Raw genomic sequence first — 19,530 nt, forward strand, 5'->3', positions numbered from 1 at the left:
GCTTGAAAGGGGGCGTGTCCCCCCACGCTCAGGCTTTATTTATTAAAAAGCCTCGGCCTCGACGTTCCCCGGGAGATAAATCGTTCCGCCGGTGCACACAGCCGGAACCCTGTGGTTCCACCGGATTCCTCCTGGTTCTCGGATCGCTCTTCCACTGCCACGAGAATTAAGCAATTACCGGTTCTTTCGAGCGGCGTTAACCCGACCTCGATCCATTCTCTCGGTTTTTCTCGCCTGTCCTCGGCGATCTGTTAAGCTTCTCCGTGTACCGGGGGCGCAATTCAACCGCGGAACAACGGTTCTTCTGCCGGCGAGCCCCGGCTCAATTGCGCTCAACAATGGCTATAGACAGCGAATGGACTCCAGTTTCTTACACTTCGTACTTTGTTGCGCGCGTACGGACCCTGCCAGACGGAACAAGCTGCCGGCCCGCGAAACCTCATTTTCCCCGGACGAACAACCGCCATTCTTCTCGAGAATCGTCTGATTTCATTATCCCGGATTTGTCAAATTATTTTTCCGCTTTCTTCGAACCAGAGATCTCACCTCTCTAGAATCGTACACAGTCGAACGGAACCACGTTTTAATTAGAAAGTTGCTCTCCGTGATTCCTTGGCGATTGTCAAATTTATTTAGAAAATGATTTCTCTGCTTTATTGGATCGTCTAGGAATTTTTTGTCCCGGTTCTGATCCGTTAAAAATCACAAGCGTTCAATAAACAGGACAACTATTAATTCAGAGAAATTCTCTACTTGTTTTCGTAGCAATTTTCTCGGTTTATTATCCTAAAGGTTTTCTCCTTTTACGAAGCTCTTTTGTTCGGGAGATAAAGGATAATTTATTCGATGTGCTTCGGATTCTGTTTAGATTAAGTAGAATGGGTAAGATATGGTCGGACAGGCTGGGGATGACAGTTTAGATAACACACAAGACTGAAATTGGTTCTCCTGTGCAAGTCAGATTTGATACAAATTGAATTTTCTTCGTGTTAAGTAGATCAAAATAGATATGGTCAGACATATTAAGGATATTACTTTTCCGTGTCTCAGCAGTTTAAAATTCTGCTGTCCGTGTAAAACACATTTGCTACAGCAGTGAAGAGAAGGCAAATATTGCTGGTATTAAGTAGAGTAGGTGTGCTGTGGTCAGACGTTCGTAGAAAATTCTTTCCAGTGACACAGCAGAATAAAATTGTACCAAAACTGCAAGTTACTCATGCATAGCACTCATGTTAACTAGAATAACTTGCATAATGGTTAGACATCCTGATGCAGACAGTTTCTATGATATTCTATACTGAAATTATACTCTCGTACATGTTACATTCGATTGGATTTTAAGTTTTTCCTAGGTAGGTTGTAATCAGACCGTCCAAAAAATTCCGTTTCGTCAGCACAGCAGAATAAAATTGCACAGTAAATTCAATTCAACCAAGACTTGGTTCCTGTTAAGTAGAATAAAGTGATCAATGATCAGACAGCTTGAATTGGACTGTTAGACTACAGTAGACTGAAATATCCCTGGCACTTCATTAGCAACCCTGCTCGGTCTGAAACCATTTCATGCTGTTTCTGATGACTGGATGGTTTCAAATGGTCAGGGAGCGGATCGATCATCGATTCATAAAATTCTGTGACAGTTGGTTTTTTCACTTGTCCTTGTGTTCTTCGGGAAGGAGTGATCGTCGAGCCACCGCAAAGCTGTCCGACCGTCAGCGAACGACGACGTCCTCCAGAGTTTTCCCATTTGGGGAGCAACGAGACTGTTTGCGTCCTGTTGCGGCTTTTCGCCGTTCACCGAGTTTCTCCTAACCGGCCGACGGCAATACGTTGCGACGTAATTGCTATTTGCGTTTGCCGTTCTCGGCGAAAAAAGGGGGGTGGGTAGGGTGGAGGGAATTGGTACCCCGTTTGACGAAATCGTGGTCCGTTCTCCTGTTGAATCCGTCGAACGATTAAATCTTGCCGTTGTTTTCGCTCCACCTTGGTGTCTCACCGCGAACAGCCCGACGAAGTTCCTATCTCTGCGTCACGCAGCCCGGAAACTCCTTGGTACGGTTTCCCTAGCCCCTTTTAAGGGACGCAAATGCTCGATCGCGATGAAAGGAAGCTTGTCGCGAAGTCTAACAAACAACCTCGGCTGTGTTACCTCTTTTCAGCTCCGGCGAGGCGAGAATGCTCTGTTTGTATCTTAGCGGACGCCGGGGGAAAGAACACGCAACCGCGCAATACGTGGTGCAATACACAGTGAACCTGGCCGGTCGTTCTGCCAGCCACGTTCCTTCTTTATTAAATCGAACAATCGCCTGCCTGTGGCTCCATTCGACCTTTATTCCGCTAGCATGTTGCACGATGCGATGAAGAAATTGACCTGTTTAACGGGTTTAGTCTTTCGTTGATCGCGAGGAACCTTTACCACGAGTCTATTCCTAACACAGATTTTTCTCAGCCCAGCTTGCCACAGTCCTATTTATTTCTTATCCTTTACGTAACTGTAAGCCTGCAGCCAACCCCCAGAGCTAATCTAGGCAGAAGTTACGAAATTTCTCGGGCAGAAAGATTTGTGGCCCATTCCCTACGTAAAATTTTCTCATCGGGCTGGAAGTTATGTAAACAAATGCAGAGACTGCCCATTTAAGTGATATAGAGTCGCATTCGCAGTCCCGGGGGACAATATTAGAATATGGGAAGCTCGTTGAATTGTTTCTGCGAGCCGAGGTACCAGACTCGTTGAATAGACATTAGATCGTTAGCGCGAGGCATCTGGTCTTTCCGCCTTTTCCACGCGACGCGGAGATGCACTTCTCGATCGGGGGATGTACTTTTCCAGCGACCCGCGAGGATTCTTTCGACCGTGCCCGCTTCGTTTCCCTTTCAAATTTCATTGGAACAACGAGAGCCCCCGAGCCCCGTCGACACAGAAGGACCCAGGTTCGATCCTCGAAGCGATTCAGCGGCCCTTTGTCAGCGGCACTCGCGCGCCCCACCGTGCTTATTTAGTTTTATTGGTTTTATCGAGCATAACAGGCCCCTCGCTCGACAGAGCGTGATCGGCCGCGGGATTATGAAAGGTCGTTAACAGGGTCACCTTTCTCTCCGACGGTTTTCTACGCAAGCCAGTAATAATGCATCGTTGCCGACGTAACACACGTTACATAACGCGTCGTAACGCGTGCCGTGCTTTCTGCTGCAATTCCAGTCCAATTACTCTTGCGTGCGTGACGCTAAAGCTGAATTATGGGACGCGAGAAGTACTGCTTACTGGAGAACACAATTTTCGCGTTGCTGGGTCCACCTCGTACACAGGGTTTTTGAGGATAGCGTTATGGAGTCCGAGATTCCACGGTTCCAACTATTCTTGAGGTTAGACTCAACGACAAAGGTAGACTCAACGTAGCTTAGACTCAATTGCAGCTTTTTTATAATCTAGGCCTAGTATAGAATTGATTCAAGCCTAGCTTGCTCATAGATTGAGACTGAAAGGGATTCAGGCAAGACAAGCTTAAGACTCTAGTCTTAAATGTAACTCACAACTAGCTTAAGATAGCTTCGGCTCGGCACAGAGCTACCTTAAGCTGAATTTACATTTATCCAGTTCAGTTATGACTTAGATTCGAGGTGTAGCTTGCCCACGATCAACAGCTAATTTGGCTCTAATTTAGACTTGAATCTGCTATCGCGTATAAATTTACCTGAAATCATCGAGACCTAGCTATGCCCTGACTTAAATCCAAGCTCCAACTGCTTCATAATTTATTCCCACCATAGCCCCAGCTTAGATTTCACCCAGGACTACCTTAGACTTAGCATAAACCCTGAACAGCCTGGTTCTAGCCAATAGCCGTCTAGTCAGTAGATCTAGTCAATCTTTAATCAGACCCAATATAGATCCCCGTCTAAAAATCTATGTAGAGCTCGGTATAAACCTAATCAGAGAGGTGACACAAAGCCAGTCTGAGCCAAATCTAGAGCCACCCTAAATCAAATTCCGAGTCCGAAGTTGGAAGTACGAGACATCTCGTAGTCGAAAGAAGGTTGGTAGCTTTCAATTTAAAAGTTCCTTATCGTAGAGCGCACTGGCAGTAAGTTCGTCCGCCGTTACACGGTCCCCCGGTGATTTCATTCCATTCGCTCCCCTTTGCCGCTCATTAACCACGGTCACAAATTTTTCCTGATCCTCTTATCGGATCCGATTCGGGCTCCCGTCTTATCGAGTCTACAAATATTCCTCCGCGAACCTGAGGGACCGCGTCGTACAAATACTTCATCCCCATGGGGATGATTTCCTTAATCCTTCGTCGACCATAGTGACAGCGGTGGTGATGGTCGTGGTGGGAACCGAAAAAACGAGTAATCGGAGAAAAGTGGACCGGTAGGAAAAAGAACACTTTGGTCCGCAGTTCGTCGAACGACGGTTTCAAACCGCCGCGGACCAATTAATCCGGCAGGTGTTGAATATCGGCCGGAGACACGTATTAATTGGAACCCGATGAGAGGATTAAAGACGGAGTCCAAGGGGAGGGGGGTGGCGGCGACTGGAGCTTTTTCCTCGAGGACTGTCTTCCAACGAGTAGCTTCTGGCTCTAGAACGTAGAAATCAATCAGTGACACGCCTCACCGGGCATGATAATGAACTTTCGAGAGGGATAGGGTGCCAGGAGGATGATTATAGGACCAGCGAGAGCTCAAAGTTCCGACGCCTCAGAGGGAAAAGCTGTGGACAGGCCATCGTGCCCGCTTCGGACACTTTCTGTCGCTTCTCGTTCTCTTTACACGGGGCCAGGCTCTCTCGGCACTCTCCCAGACGCTAAACCCCGATCCTCGGCAAAAATGCGGCCAGCACATACTAGTCCTCGTCGAGAAGTTCAGTAGCATTTGGTTGAAACGTCAATTTTTCTCGTGTGGATAGTTATTGAATTTTAATATTTCTACTTAAAGGACCGTCGATCTTGACGATAAGTAGTACGAGCTGCTAGAGTTGGTCTATTTTAATATAGCCATATTGTCAAGGAATCTTAAATGAAATACGAACACCTTCAGTGAAAATCGCTGTTCACAGTCTGTAACATTAAAAATTCAATGCTCGATGCAATGGAAGGTATTCTCAGTATTGTTGATGACCGACAAGGTGCATCTCTTGAGTTTCACAAAATTAGAAAATTTTTCCAACTGGACCACTTTCCTACACACTTTCTCCGACACGTTTGTGAAAGAATCGCTTCCCACGTCGTTCTGCTCCATAAGTTACGACTGTTTAAAGTTGTCCGCGTGTGCGGTGGCATGCACCGGCCTACTCGGGGTGCTAAATTATTCGCTTCACGGGGGAGTTGTTTTTTCGAAACTTTTCCAAATGTCACTTTGATATCTTTCACGGTTGAGCAGTTATAGAAGAATGTCAGCGAATGTTCTCGACGAGGACCACTTCCACCGCGTGCCGAGTTGCATTATCGTCGGGATTGCGTACCCGTTGGAAATAAACGGTCGGCTAATGGTATTTCCGGCAGGTGTCTCGGCCGATAATGCTCGCGAGCCTAAAACGATGAAAACGGCGCGTCGATAGTCGGGCGTCCACCAATTTTGCGCCACGCTAATGACCGGCCGCGACGGTTGAACCTGTTCGCGACCTGTTCGGACTGTTCTGGGTGCCTAATCGCCGTTGGATCGCGCGTATTGCTGGACGAGGAAATTTGCGAGCGCCTGCAGCCGTGTGCAGCAAGCCTGCAGCCGCCACGATGCAGCCGAACAACGTTCCCTGAGACCTGCGCACCGATCACAGGTACGAGACATCCAGCCGGTCACGTATGGCAACACCAGCGCGTGACCTCTCACGCGAATGGGATGTCGATTGGGTCCGTTGAATCGGCGGACGTATTACCCGAACATGTTTTCGAGGCGGATCTGGCCACAGTTGTTGCGAGAACGGCTGCGCCAGATCGTCGGCCGCGACGCTGAATGGATGATTGTCCCCGAATCGGTGATAACGTGGGATGTTTATGCGTTCCCCGGGACCTTTGTGTCCCGTTGAGATACGGTTCGAATAAAATTGCACGCCGGGTGTCTTGTAACAGGTGGTGTACATAATTTAGACGATAAATAAGTCGACGGAGAATTTTTCCTTTTACCCCGGCCCTTTTGTCCCGGAAAATAAAGAATAATTCATTCGATGCGCTTGGGATTTCTGTTTGGGATTAAGTCGAGTGAACTATGACCGGACAGGCTGAGGAAGACAGGTTTTATAAGAGAAAAGACTGGAATTGGGTCTTTTGTGAAAATTGCATTCGGTATGTGTGTATAGGTTCATCTTGGTTTTAAGTAGAATAGAGTGGATATAGTCGGGCAGATTAATAAAATTGTTCTTCTATGCCTCAGTAGTAAAGCTGTGGACATTTTTGAAAAACACGTTTGCTACCACTGTGATGACTGGCGATATATGGTCAGACACTCTACAAAAGTAATTTTCTATAGCACAAAGGAATAAAAATGAGCTAAACATGCAAAGCAAATTGAAACCACGGGTCACTTCGTTTAGTAGAATAGAGTGACCAATAGTGAGACAGCTAGATGAAGGCAGATTCTACGGCTCAGTAGATTGAAATTGCCGTCTTGAAGAAATCACACTAATTTAACATGTGAGATTGTCCTCGTTTCACGTAGAATAGGCCATGCTTAGGCAAGGCAAACAAATCTTTTTATGGGATTTTATGGTAAATATTCTCTGTATTGAGTGGAAGTAGATAGGATATAGTCAGGCAGTGCAACAAAGAATTTCTCTTTAGAGTACAGCAGAATAAAACTGTTTCACCAGTGCAAGAAAGTATTAATTCAAGGGAGACTCTGTTCATTTCAAGTAGAATAAAGAAACAATGGTCAGACGAGCTAAGGAAGTCATTTCTTATGGCACTGTGAAGTGAAAATATACCACCTGTTCAAGACACCTTGTGCATTTGTTGAAAAGACCTTGAAGTAGTTGTTCCGTCCTCAACGGACTTTCCAAATTGCCTGGCATTCATTAAAACAGCTGTTTAGATTCTTTTAGTCGAACTAGCTGCAATTTAAATTTAATGGCTTTAGTACACGAAAACGACCCATTCTTCAAATGGTCGTTATTCCTTTAGTTACATTAGGTTTATTGTATTAAATTGTCGTAATCCATGCCGTCGAACCGTCCGGCAATAAAACAATTAATACGCGTGCGCTCAATGGGACATCGGGCCTCTCCTCAAGCGACCCTACGTTTACGACGGTCCTCCCATGCATATCTACTTCGGTCCCTAGCTCGGGTACCTGATGTACCGATATTTGTACGATTCTTTCGGGTTTTCCGCACTAGCCAATCAGCCGCCAGTCATTCACCTAAGCGTATAAAAAGGGTAGCCATCAGTTCAAAACTTCACTTCAAATTTCTACCTCGCTCAAGTCACGTCGATATCTTAGCGTTTCAAACTCGATTCAACTTGCGCTCGCCACGCCGCTTTTCTGTCTGGTCTTTCGATTTGTCAAGTCCAGCAGAACCGTCGCATCGATCGGCCGCTCACACGATCTGCGACACGAGTCTAGTCAATAACATTATAAGGTCATCATTGTTAAAATAAACGCTTCAACCAAAAAACAGCTGTCCTTCATTAATTTGACGTACAGCGGTATCAGAATATCGTCATCGCGTAACCGGCCTTACAACCCGGTTAGATTCTAGAGAGTCGCGGTATTTCGGTACCTGTGTAGGCTCAACGAGCCAGCCTACGCTACAGTAGTCTTGCAGGAAGTAAATAAAATTCTGTACAATTTTCATTCTCTACAAATTGTGAATCTATAGAATTAGTTACAGCTCAGTGATAATGAAACGTTGTTCTTTTAAACCAACGCAGTTAAATATTGACATCATTTCATTTTACCACCATTCACCACGTATCGATTATCCATTTCCCATTTTCTTCATCAAGTTTTCAACGATATAAATCGCAGAAAAATCCGCAGGGACGATAACTGTCCCGGTAGCGCTATCAGGTCTGATGTTTATTGCCCGTATTAGGTGTCCAATAAGTAATTTACAGTACCTTTGAATCGTCCGGTAACTCGGTCACGATATAAACGATAGAGTCGCTGGTAGAATGAAAGATTCCCTTAGAAATGAATATTAAAGGTTTATAAAAGATATTGAATTCCCTGTGGGTCAGCTAAAGCCTTTATTAATGCATTTCGCCGTTCGCGGAGTGCCTGCTCGAAATACTTTAAAAGAGTAAGTGTCCCCCGAATCGGAAGAATTAAAGAGCGTGTTTCGTTAACAATTTCAAAAGGCTCGGTTCTCGGTGAACACGGCTAATTTCACTTGTTTCGTCTGATTCCGTCAACGAGCCGGGGAACTGGCTGCAGGTTCCCTAAGTCCGTCTAAGCTAATAAATGGAATTTCGTGTGCTGTGGTGACGGGTACAAGTGCAAATAAGCGCATAAATTTCGCCGGGACATGTATGCACACGCGAACGCATCTTGCGAGCACAAAGACAAAGCAACCAGGCGAATCTTGGCAGACGAATTCCTGTTTGTTAATTAGCCGACGACGACCAACGTTCTATTCTCTTCCGGTCCTCGGCCCGCAGTCGATTTATTCGACCGTCGGACAATCGATTAATATTTTTTTCATGGCGGATTAAGTTTTCATTGGAGCAAATGGGATCGATCGGGCCAGTGAAATATTCAGGGTTTAATTACACCGTGAATAAATAACGACCGCAGAGTCAATCCCGTTCGCATCGATGCGGAACTTTTTTAGAAATGGCCCCGGCAAGTTTAGGACGGTCCGCAAATAGAAGTCGACTACCGCGAAATACCATCCAGCGGAAGGGCGAAAATTAATCGTCGACAGACACGGAGGGCACGGGGGACTTCCTTCGAATAAACACCGCCGAAGTTTCATGGGTCGCGAGATTAAAGTACGATCCAAGACAAATATCTCGATGCGGATGAAGAACCACCGGTGTACACGGCCACCGGTTCGTGACTTATAAACGTTACATTCAAGCGAACCATACCTTTCTGCGCCTGTAAAATTTGTCCCGGCTAATCGGAAAAGTTTCCCAAAAGTGTCTTCTTTCAGGATCAATCTGAGCACCTAGAGGAGGACACGAAGTTGTTTAATCGTTGCAAGAACGATCCGTGAATCGCAGGAAACTCCAGGCAAATTATACATTTCTAATGTTGCAAATTTATCCCGGTAAATCAGAAAACTTTCCTTAACGTGTCTTTTTCCTGGATCAATCTAACTACCTAGAAAAGTACAGGAATTTGTTTAATCCTCACAGAGACGATCAGTGCACCACAGGAATGTTTAAGCAACTTATATGTTTATATCCTTGCAAAATTTGTTCGGGTTAATGGAAAAAGTTTCCAGGAAGTGTCATCTCCCTGGATTAATCTGGAAGTGAAAAACAGCCAGAGAGTTGTTTAATCGTCGCAAGAGTTGATCCCAGGATCACAGGAAAGTATTCAAGATATTTTTCTCGCGGGGGAAAACGAAATCAAAGACCGGGGAAATAAATCCTCGCGATAATTCACTTAATTGTCAGAGCACATAAATCTTGCGAGACGATGATTCACTTAATTGCTCGATCCTGCGATTACGTTGGAGGAAATAAATCCTGTCAAACGACTCATTTAATCCCCTTAGTATTTTGTAAGAAAGAAATCCTCTGAAAAATGACTCCTTTAATCTGCTACTACTTTTGAAAAAAAGGATTCTTCGACGACAGCGAAAAAACTGCAATTATCCTGCAACTGTTTACACGGAATCGCAGCTTCGGACACTAATTCAAGCAAACTTGAAGTTGACATAATTTTGCTGTATGTAGTACAGGTTACACTATCTTGTACCGCTATATAGATTCATCTTTTTCAGGCTTCGATCCACGACGTTTGATCCGAAATGAATTTTCTCCGTAAGGAATTCTGTTGTACAAAGCTATTAATCATCCCGAATCTGTTCCGATCGAGCAGTCTCTCGCGCAGGACTAGTATCGGTGGAACAATCGCACACACCCCGGGCAGCAAAGCCGACTTTTCTCGTGTATAAAGCCGACAGTCTCGCGTACAGTGTTATATCGGGATCATCAACGCCGGGGCGATATTGAAACTCGTTTCCCAAGTCCTCGTCACCGGTGTGTACGTTGCCACCCCTTACGGTGAACTTTTCCGCTGGAAAATATTTCGCTCGGTCAAAGGGTTCCTTATCGTTCGGCGGCAAAGCCGAGGAAAGATCAAGGGAATTTCCTCGGGAGAACACTCGTCCGCGTCAAGAGAAGGAGCGAGAGAGAGAGAGAGAGAGAGAGAGAGAGGGGGAGAGAGAGAGAGAGTGAGAGAGAGAGAGAGTGAGAGAGAGAGGTCTTGCGGGATAGGATGGAGGAAGGGTTGGATATCGGCCCGTTGCCGCCACCTTCACGGCAAAAACCCTTGTTCCTTTAATCTAGATTTCTCGCGAATCTCGCTCGGCGCGAGAGCCGCTTTTAAAGGCTTGTCTCCCAAAGAGGAACGGCTAACTTGTTGAATTCACGTTCAAGGAGAGCCCCCGCTTTCAGCCAGGAAGACCGAGAACTCTTTTCCACGCGGCTTTTCAGGGCCCAGTCAATTAGCCCCTAATATTTAAAGAGCCTCGCGCCGTTTCTTCTCGCCCTTCATCCTGTCTGACCAGCGACCAGAGATAATTCTGGACTTTCCACCGGGTACAGGGCGAATATCGGATTCCCACATTGTCCGAACAGTGTCTATCGACACCTCTAACCAGGTCAACATCCTGTTAATGCTCCCAGTTCGTCGGAATGTCACAGATTTTAATATGCTGCTTGGAACTTGGGCTTGGACGAGCGAATAAAATATTTGATTGGGCGTAGACAGTGAGACAGGACTAGTATAGCTGGAAAAATAATTGGGATAATGCACCGGTAGGGGAATATTTATTGGATGATTCTGAAATTTATATTGTTGTGGAATTTGCTGACCGCGTCGAAATGTTCTCAGATTTTTTATTGTTCGACTGGGATGTAAATGAAAATATTTTAAACGCGTGAAAGCACCGAAAAATGACTGAAAATCGTGTAATAGAATTGATATTACCTCTGGAAATGTTGATTTAGTTTTTCTGAAATTTGTGCAGTAGGACCAGATAGAAATCATTTATTTTTATTGGATACATTAAACGAACCTGTAAGGAATTATCTGCTTCTGCATATTTCAGCACCACCTGCGTGCAAATTCCACACAGCAAAATCAACTGTTTGCCAGCCGATCCATGAACGTTTTGATTTCTCTCCGCGCAACACGCGGAATGTTACTTGCAATAATATCACCCTAACAAAATCGGATTTTGTTGGCAAATAATGGTGATTGAATTGTTTAGCAGAGAATCAATCACTCGGAAACGTTTTCCTACAGCGGCAGTGTGCCAGGCGATTACGCGTTTAATATTCGAGTTGTGCAATAAATATTTCCGCGCGCAGTGTGCATAGTTAAATAAAGTTTAATTTCAGCGGTGCTCGTTTTCGAACTCGCCGCCGCCCGCGGAAGCGCGGCGGGCGAGATTCATTTCCGTCGATGTAAAATTTTTTAATAAAATCTCACACTACCGACGGACAGGCTCTTAAAAAAATATTTGATTCCCGGCTCTCCATGGACATTAAATTCCGGCCCCCTTTGCAGCAGAAAATATGAGAGTGGACACTTGAGCTTTCGTGCGATTACAGTCAATAAATGTAACTGAAGCGTTTCATTTTTCTGCTCCCGCTGCTGCGCCGAATCGATCGCGATTGTTTATTCGGAACGGGGCATGTTCGGTGAATTTTTCGTCTGTTTGTCTAGCCGAGGGATGGTCTACTTGTGATATAATTCTGAACATCAACTGAAAGAGTAATAAAAACACTTTATTTACAATACCATCGAATTTTATACATTTTATTTGCAGTTCCACTGATTTTGAGTTTTCCTACAGATTATTTACATTCTGACCATTGCAAGGTTATACTACTTGCAGGTCTCGGAATAATATATATCTATATTAAATCCTGATAATATTTAATTGGCACCGGCGTTGTAAATAAGGGCAGCAGAGTATTGTCATGAAGATTTTTTGACTATTGCAAGGTTACACTACTTGCAGTCGATAAAGCAGAATAAAATGCATTTATATTGAATCCTACTAATATTTAATTGGCACTGGTATTGTAAATGAGTGCAACTGGGCATCATTATGTAGGCTGTCTGGCCATAGCAGACCCATTCCCCTACTAACAGTCTGTAATACAGAATTAAACGCATTTGTACGAACTCTCATTAATATTTAATTGCTACTGGTACTGTAAATAAAAACAGGAGAGCATCGTTTAGATTGTCCGTCCATGGCATACTCATTCTACTTGCAACATGTGGAACAAAATTTCAACCAGCGAGATTTTCTGTTGGACGAACATTTTTAGTTCTTCGCGAGTCTAAATCAAATATTTCTGCATATTAACGCGTGCCTGATTAAAATTCAGTCTGCGCGGGATCCGCCAATTAGCGATTGCAATTCTTTCGGGGAGTCGCGGTCGGAATCGTGGATAGCCAGTGCAATAAACCGGTGCGGAGGAGCGCAACCTAATATTTTTCAGCGGAATTCACCTCTTGAAAATCTGCTGGCCCGATGTTTATCCTCGCAGGGAATCGTTCCATCGAGGGCAGCGTCCTATTTCCGAGCGATCCCGGTGTTGTTGCGAGATGATTGGTTTCTCCAATTGAATTTTCATCGAAATTCCATTGTTCCGGGCGGGAAAACGAGGTAGCTCTGTTTATTCATTAAAAGTTCGGGCACCCGGTCAGCCGTGACGCGATTCGAAAAACGATGCCTTGCCAGCCTCCGTTCGTGTTCATTCCTTCTTCTGTTTTTTTTTTTTTTTTTTTTTTTTTTTTAAATAGAATTCGCCTGGTTAGAATCGACGATTTTCAGGTGGCGGCCGTCTGTTCGTGTCTCGAAAACGCCAGGAATCTCGTTATGTCGCCGCATTTTATCGACGGGTAAATAATTATCGGAAAACTTCAGATCCGTTCCGCGCGTTATTAACATCAAACTATCGATAATGAAATTCGAGCTGGACGGCCGCCGGGTAAACGGGCCCGTTCATTTGCCCGGCACGCTGTCGAACGCCCATGTATACACACACGTGTGTACACGCGCGCAACACCCCACCATCGGCTTAATCGCAAGCGACGAGCCGCGCGAACATTTTCGAAATTTATTTATTAAAATCGTCATTCCGCCGCTTGCGTGTCCCGTAACCGTGCGCGACAAACAACGGGAAACTTGTCTCGGGATTCACAGCCGTTTCTTGGATCGTTAAAACTTGGAGTCCGAGGATCCTCACCTACCTCGCCCGATTAACTTTTCTTTCCGCCGTAAAACGCGCTCCACTTTCGAACTATGGCCTCCTGATTCACTCACGGTTGCAGATTCTCGGACCAAGGAACCGGACCGGCGATTAAAAACTCCGATGATCGGTGGTGGAATCGCTGGACAATGAAATCATGTCACTCGATGTCAGAGTCATATTTTCATTCTGATAGACGCAATCGACATGCTTTACGATGGTCAATAAGTTCCGAGCTTAACACATAATCTACGGAGAAAATGCCATAATTCTTGGAAGCCTGTGGCCCATAGCTGAGGATTTTTTAATAGATCAACAGCAACAGAAGTTCAATGATAAACCCACAACTCACCCTCGATTATGTAATGTAATAATTTTCTTTAGGATTATTGTGCAAAAGAAAATTTTTAAGCTTCCCTTTGAAACAGCACAATTACTGAAAATTAATAGGCTCCCGGTAGATAAAGTGTTAATACTATTAGGTTCGTCAGATGGGTAGCATAGAATTATTTATTTTATGGCCAGTGAAATCATAAAGATGCTCACGTCGAATTTCAAAGAATTTTGCAATAGAAAGTGAGAGTGAGTTACCTGTTATCGATGCAGAAATATGTTAAGATATTCCTTACTAATATCGCCACACCAGAAATTAATATTCAACTTTTGAACGGAGGTAATCACGAATTTTACAAACAAGTTCGCCAGGAGTTAATTACAACCAGTAGAGTTTCTCTAAAATCTCTCTCACATTTTAAAATGTCTGTACCTCAGTCACGGTATTTTTATGGTTTCTAAATGCATCAGTTCGTGATCATCCGCCGGTCGTATAAACTATTCGCGTATCCATAAAATCTGTCGGTGGATGAAAACTAAAAATAAATATCGGCGAGGAAAAATAATCTATAACAATTCTTCGTTGGAAAAGGTGTATTTGCATTGTATACATTACCCGGCAAACAACGCAGAGAGCTCCGTCCTTTAAATCGCTGCAACGCAAATATCGCTAAAAAAAATCTCGTCAATGTACACATCGGAACTCTCTTCGCGTATCTCGATAACGCATACGCGAAACACCCATTAAGCATTGTTCTGATCCGAGTGTGGGACAGCTACACGAGAAATCTAAAAATCAGACTGCTGCTGCGGCCGGAGCGTATTGAGCCTGGGAATTCATTGCCCGGAGACGTGTGTACGCCTAATCGCTCGAGAAGAAACCGGGGAACAATAACATTTTCATTAGTTGCTCGTTCCCGCCGAGGGGAGGTTTCTTTTTTTTTTCTTTCTACCGCGACGGTGCAACAATGCGACTGGCGTAACTGCTGCGGGAGCTGGAGCATGAATTACAAAGGGAATTATCGCGGCCATAAATACCGGGGATAATGTCGCCGGAACGAAACGCGCTGTTTCACTTTTCTTCGCCGCGAGGCAAGGCGAGGCGACGCGAGGCGACGCGAGGCGTGGAAAGGAGTGAAAAGCGAGCGCGCACCGGGCCGACTTACAAATGTATCGGTCGTGTACACGGGGTACACTCGCCTGTATCGCACCGGCGCGGCGTGATTAACTGGCCGGGAGCCCAGTTATTTTATCGGATAGATTGACAGACAAATACAGTTGTATCATCCGTTTTTGATTAACGGCTCGGTTTAAAGCGATCTCTGGTAGGCCGAGGTTGCTCTCTCGCCGCGCTCGAATTGTATCGCACGGTTCGGTTCAGTTTTACGGGCAAACGTGCGCGGAGCTCCGCCAAACTTCTCTCGTCGTCGGAACTCGAGCATTTAAGCGAGGAAACGACGCGCACATCCTATTCAACATAGTCACTCGATCCTCGAAAATCATTGCAAACTTCACGAAATAATAATTCTTCGATCTGCGGGTTAAAGGGACCACGAGATTGTACAAGATGGCTTTCATTGTTACACCAAGGATCGCGTCACCGACGCTTGAAACTTTTGCTCCCGCGAGCTCCTGCCAGAGCACGTCTCTTTAGCGGACTCTAAGCTGAGAGCAACTCTCTAATTGCTGCCGCGTCTGCTGGGAAAATGGTCGACACTCCGCTCGACTGGACACGTAGCTTAATCTCGAAATGACCGCTGTGGAAGTGCCGGACTGCGACCAAGTAGGAGATTATGCAGCTAGAAATAAGTGGGAAATAGTCGACAGCCTCCACTTTCAGCTTGTCTGATCGTGCCGGCGCTATTCTACTTGTGTCACGTAATTCTGAATTTATGTCGTTTATATGAGTGCCAATCATCTGTGTTGAGCTCATATCTTGCGCTTGCTTAGAATTATTCAATTTGTGTGTCCGACCATGGATTTTTTGTAGTGAATTTTCTTAAGATTTTACTCAGCATTAAATCGCGTTTGCATGTATGTTACGTGTAAGGATTCATGAATGTCATTTAGCGTTCTATGTCTGATAGTGACTGGCGTATTCTACTTACAAGGGTAAATCGAGAGTCAGGCATACATGCATTGACCCTCAAAACTGCATATTATTAGGCAGTCTATATGTCTGACCATTCCTAGCATATTCTACTTGCAACGTTACTTCGATCCAGCTCGGATCTAACTTAAATTTAGGACCTTGTTCTAGCCCACTTTGGATCTAGTATAGATTTAGCTTGAATCTAGCTTGGATCTAGGGAAGATATAGCTGGGATTTAATTTAGGATTTCACTCGGACCTAACTTGGATTTTGTTTGCCGCAGCTTGACTCCAGCCTGGACTCGCACCTCAGGCCTAGCCTTCGCAGAAACTTTGTCAGAACTTCGGATTAATACGCCGCAGTACTCGCTAACTGGAAAGAGAAATAAATAGACTCCGAGTAAAGTACAAACTAGTTCGAAACTGTCAAACAGACGACGACGTCCCGCGGTATTAAGAACGAAATATCCCGGATTTAGCTTGATGTGCCAAGCATAACTGCGCGAGATTCCGAATCGCTCCGAAATACACTTTATCCGACAAAATGACGTGGCTCTCCTCGTGACTTTTCAAGACGTGTCAACTCCGGGCAGAACATACGAATGCATGGAAGAATGCTACCATAAAGAGAAAGCTAGTACGGTAGAGAGATAGCACGAACGACGTAACATATTATCATAGAGATAGACTTTTCCGAGGTTCGAGCCCCTCAAAAATCTTTTGCGAGGCTCGTCGAGCTAATTTGCCAGCTCGTTTCGCGGCGTTTCCAGCCGAGTTATTTTCAAACCGGGACACGAGTTTACATGTTCGAGCATCCGGTCGTTTAATCCGTCGACGGATAAATTTTCCGTCAGGAGACTCGAAAACTCCTAAAACGGTATTTTTTTCCCCCTCGAAAACCGTTGGGGACCTCGAGCTAAATCGTCAGTCGTTTTCCAGGCCGATCCTCTCGATGTCAGTCTCGTCGAACGAGCCCTGCGGCGCATTAAAACGTCGAGACTCCCCGCAATTTTCAACGCAAACGCTCGTTAATCATGTTAGACCATACCACAAAATAAGCATCCTTTCTGAGACAACTCCAACCAATTTCTATTTCTGGAACTCGATATTGTTTTTACACCAACAGCAATCGTCCGGATGTTTTCGTCTCTTCTTATTCCGCGGTTTTTCGTTTCCAAAGTCTGTACCACGAAATTGACGGAACGGTAGATCGCTATTCTGAGGGGAAAGGCACACCATGAAAATCCGCATGGCTAGAGCAGCCTCCATTTCGCCGTGAAGCAACTCCATAGAGAAACAGGAACGCGTCGGACGTTCTTTCGCGCGACTTTCCGCCCTAATTCGAGCCGCGAACGTAAAAGGATCGACGCCGCGCTCGCAGCTAATTACCACGGGCCCCAGTAATTCTCGTTCCCACTCACTGGCGCACGCAAATTTATGGCGATTCGCGAGGTGCCAGTTCGCCGGGCCAATTTGTCACGAGACACTGGCCACGATCCAGTAATCTTTTTACGAAACCCGCGAGCGAGTCTCTGACGCACGTCCCGTCTCTTTGTCTTCCTATCGCGTGCTCTCTAACCATTCACTATCAACGATGCACTGGGATGTCAAGGTGTGAATGACACCGCGCGAAATTTTCACAAATCCTGTCCGACAATTTCGACAGCCTCCAATATTGGGCAAAAATCAAACTCGTGAACGAGACCTGTGGGATATTGGTATTGGAGAAATTGCAACAGTTGTAATTGATAAACAGCTGATTTAAGACAGTCTCTAATAAAGAGATGACTGACAAGCCCCAGATCTTCGAAGGCGTTAAAATAAACCAAAGATTTAATAGTAATTCTGATTACGTCTTAAGGCATACATTTTCATCAATCTCAGCGAGAAGTCCGAATCAAATGATAATGTACGAAAATGAGGATCTTAATCCTTAGATCCCTGACTGGTTCTAAATCTTGTCAATTTGCATCGTGCATCGAGCTGATAAAAATTAATCAACAAATAATGAAATTCGCATACCGAAGGTTCACTACGAGTTGGAATGAATTTTTTCCTAGCTCAAGGTCCAAAAGGGATCGATCCCTATCGAATGGCCAGGCTAGGGTATCCTTCCGTATCAAGGATCGCTTATTCGACGGGTTCCGTTTAATCGAACGTGAAAAGCGTGTTTGTCGGGACGACAAAGGGAAACGCCGGGCTCGCTGTGCATTCGTCTAGGATCGCGAGGAAGAAGCTGCGGAGCACGGATCCGTAAAAAGGATCTTCCTTCGACGAATATCGGATAGGTCAGGACACCGGTCCTTTGGCCGACGTTGTGTTCCAGGTGGTACTGGCCCGACCTACCCCGTTACCTGGAATCGATTTTCTGGAAAGCTTGTGCAGTGTCAAATTGCACGGCGTCGAGTGCACGCATCGGTGCGTTTAACTCACGGATGATCGATGAACGTTCCGCCCGCGCCCATACAGGCAGAAAATGATGCCCTTGAAATTTGTCTCGCGCCTCTGCCTCCAAATATACGCGCTTGTTCGTAGCCGAGCCGCATGATGAATACGTCGCCCGTTTTCCCGTCGACGGTGTCCGCCGTCGGACGCAATAACCGGGCAAAATTGGACGAGGAATCACGGGAGACGTTCCGCGGATTTATCGTGCCCCTTGGATCCCCGATAAATAATCGATCCCGTGCTCGAGGGCGCCATTCATTTCGCGCTTGCGGTCTTTGTTCGGCCATTTTATTAAACGCTTCGGCCTATTTCTAAAATGCCAAAATAATTCAGCGGTAGAACAGTGCAGGATCGATAAAAGGTACAGTATAGAATTTAGTTGATTTTATTCAGGAGACCAAGAAGAATGCGTTAACTTTTCATTTGTCAGATCTCATCAAGATCTAGAAAATTGAGAGTCAATCTTAGAGCGTCTTCTATAGGAAAGGATCAGTTATCGTTCGTCCTCGTCGCGTGTAAAAATTGAAGTGGAAACAAGGAGACGAGTTAGAGTCTATTTTTCGTCAACGGCGGTGCCCCGTTTAAGAAACGTTGCTAGAGGTAAAAAATATTTAAAAAATACGTGGCTAAATATTTCACGGAAGTCGGTGGCTCTAGTCGCGAGATAAAGTCCGAAAAAGGTGCCGGGCAACCGAATCGGACAATGAAAAATGTATGAGGCAGCGTGTTCCACCGAATACAGAAGTTCCGCCGACAAACACGACCGCAAAAGTGATACCTCGGGAGACTTCTCTCGGCGGTGCTCTCGCGAAAACAGTTCGCCACGGCAAGAAACAGGCGAATTCGAAATATCCACGGTCGTTCTCGCATCGGGGTCTTAACGCGAGGCGATAAAGTATGGCCTGGTAGTCCGCTCGGGCAGACTCGGGAAGTCGGTTTTGCGCGTAGGGCTCCCGGGGAAGTTGATGGAGAAATCTTCGGACATATTTTAGCGGTGGTAACCGAGGCGGCGCGTGGCGGGGGCTTTATTTTACGATATCGCGCATTTATCCGGGCCGAATTGCGGCACGTCAAAGTGCTTCTACATAACCGTGATGATCGATGAACGCTTTCGACCGCGTTCGTGTAATTTCACGGGACTTGGAGCGAGGGGTGCCGGCAGTGGAAGAGAGGGCGAGGCTGCTTGGTGCTCGATGCACTTCCTGCGATCGATACATCGATAATTACTCTGACGAGTTCGAAAGCGTCGGTGGTGTCGCGAAATCGAACGGTAATAGAA

General features: G+C 45.5%; 1 protein-coding gene across 2 annotated transcripts in view; it reads left to right on the forward strand.

The window, feature by feature from the left end:
- 5-ht1 (serotonin receptor) overlaps positions 1-19,530 on the forward strand; it is a 188,844-nt gene that overhangs the window by 3,159 nt on the left and 166,155 nt on the right. The window contains exon 2 of one of the 2 annotated variants that reach the window (XM_076805208.1): positions 5,505-5,776. The gene's annotated coding sequence lies outside the window, so the exon portion shown is untranslated. Of the gene's footprint in view, positions 1-5,325; positions 5,777-19,530 lie in introns of those variants that run through there. The other variant, XM_076805200.1, reaches the window with a different exon arrangement.

The sequence above is a fragment of the Halictus rubicundus genome, chromosome 1 (assembly GCF_050948215.1).
Source record: "Halictus rubicundus isolate RS-2024b chromosome 1, iyHalRubi1_principal, whole genome shotgun sequence".
NCBI lineage: Eukaryota > Metazoa > Arthropoda > Insecta > Hymenoptera > Halictidae > Halictus > Halictus rubicundus.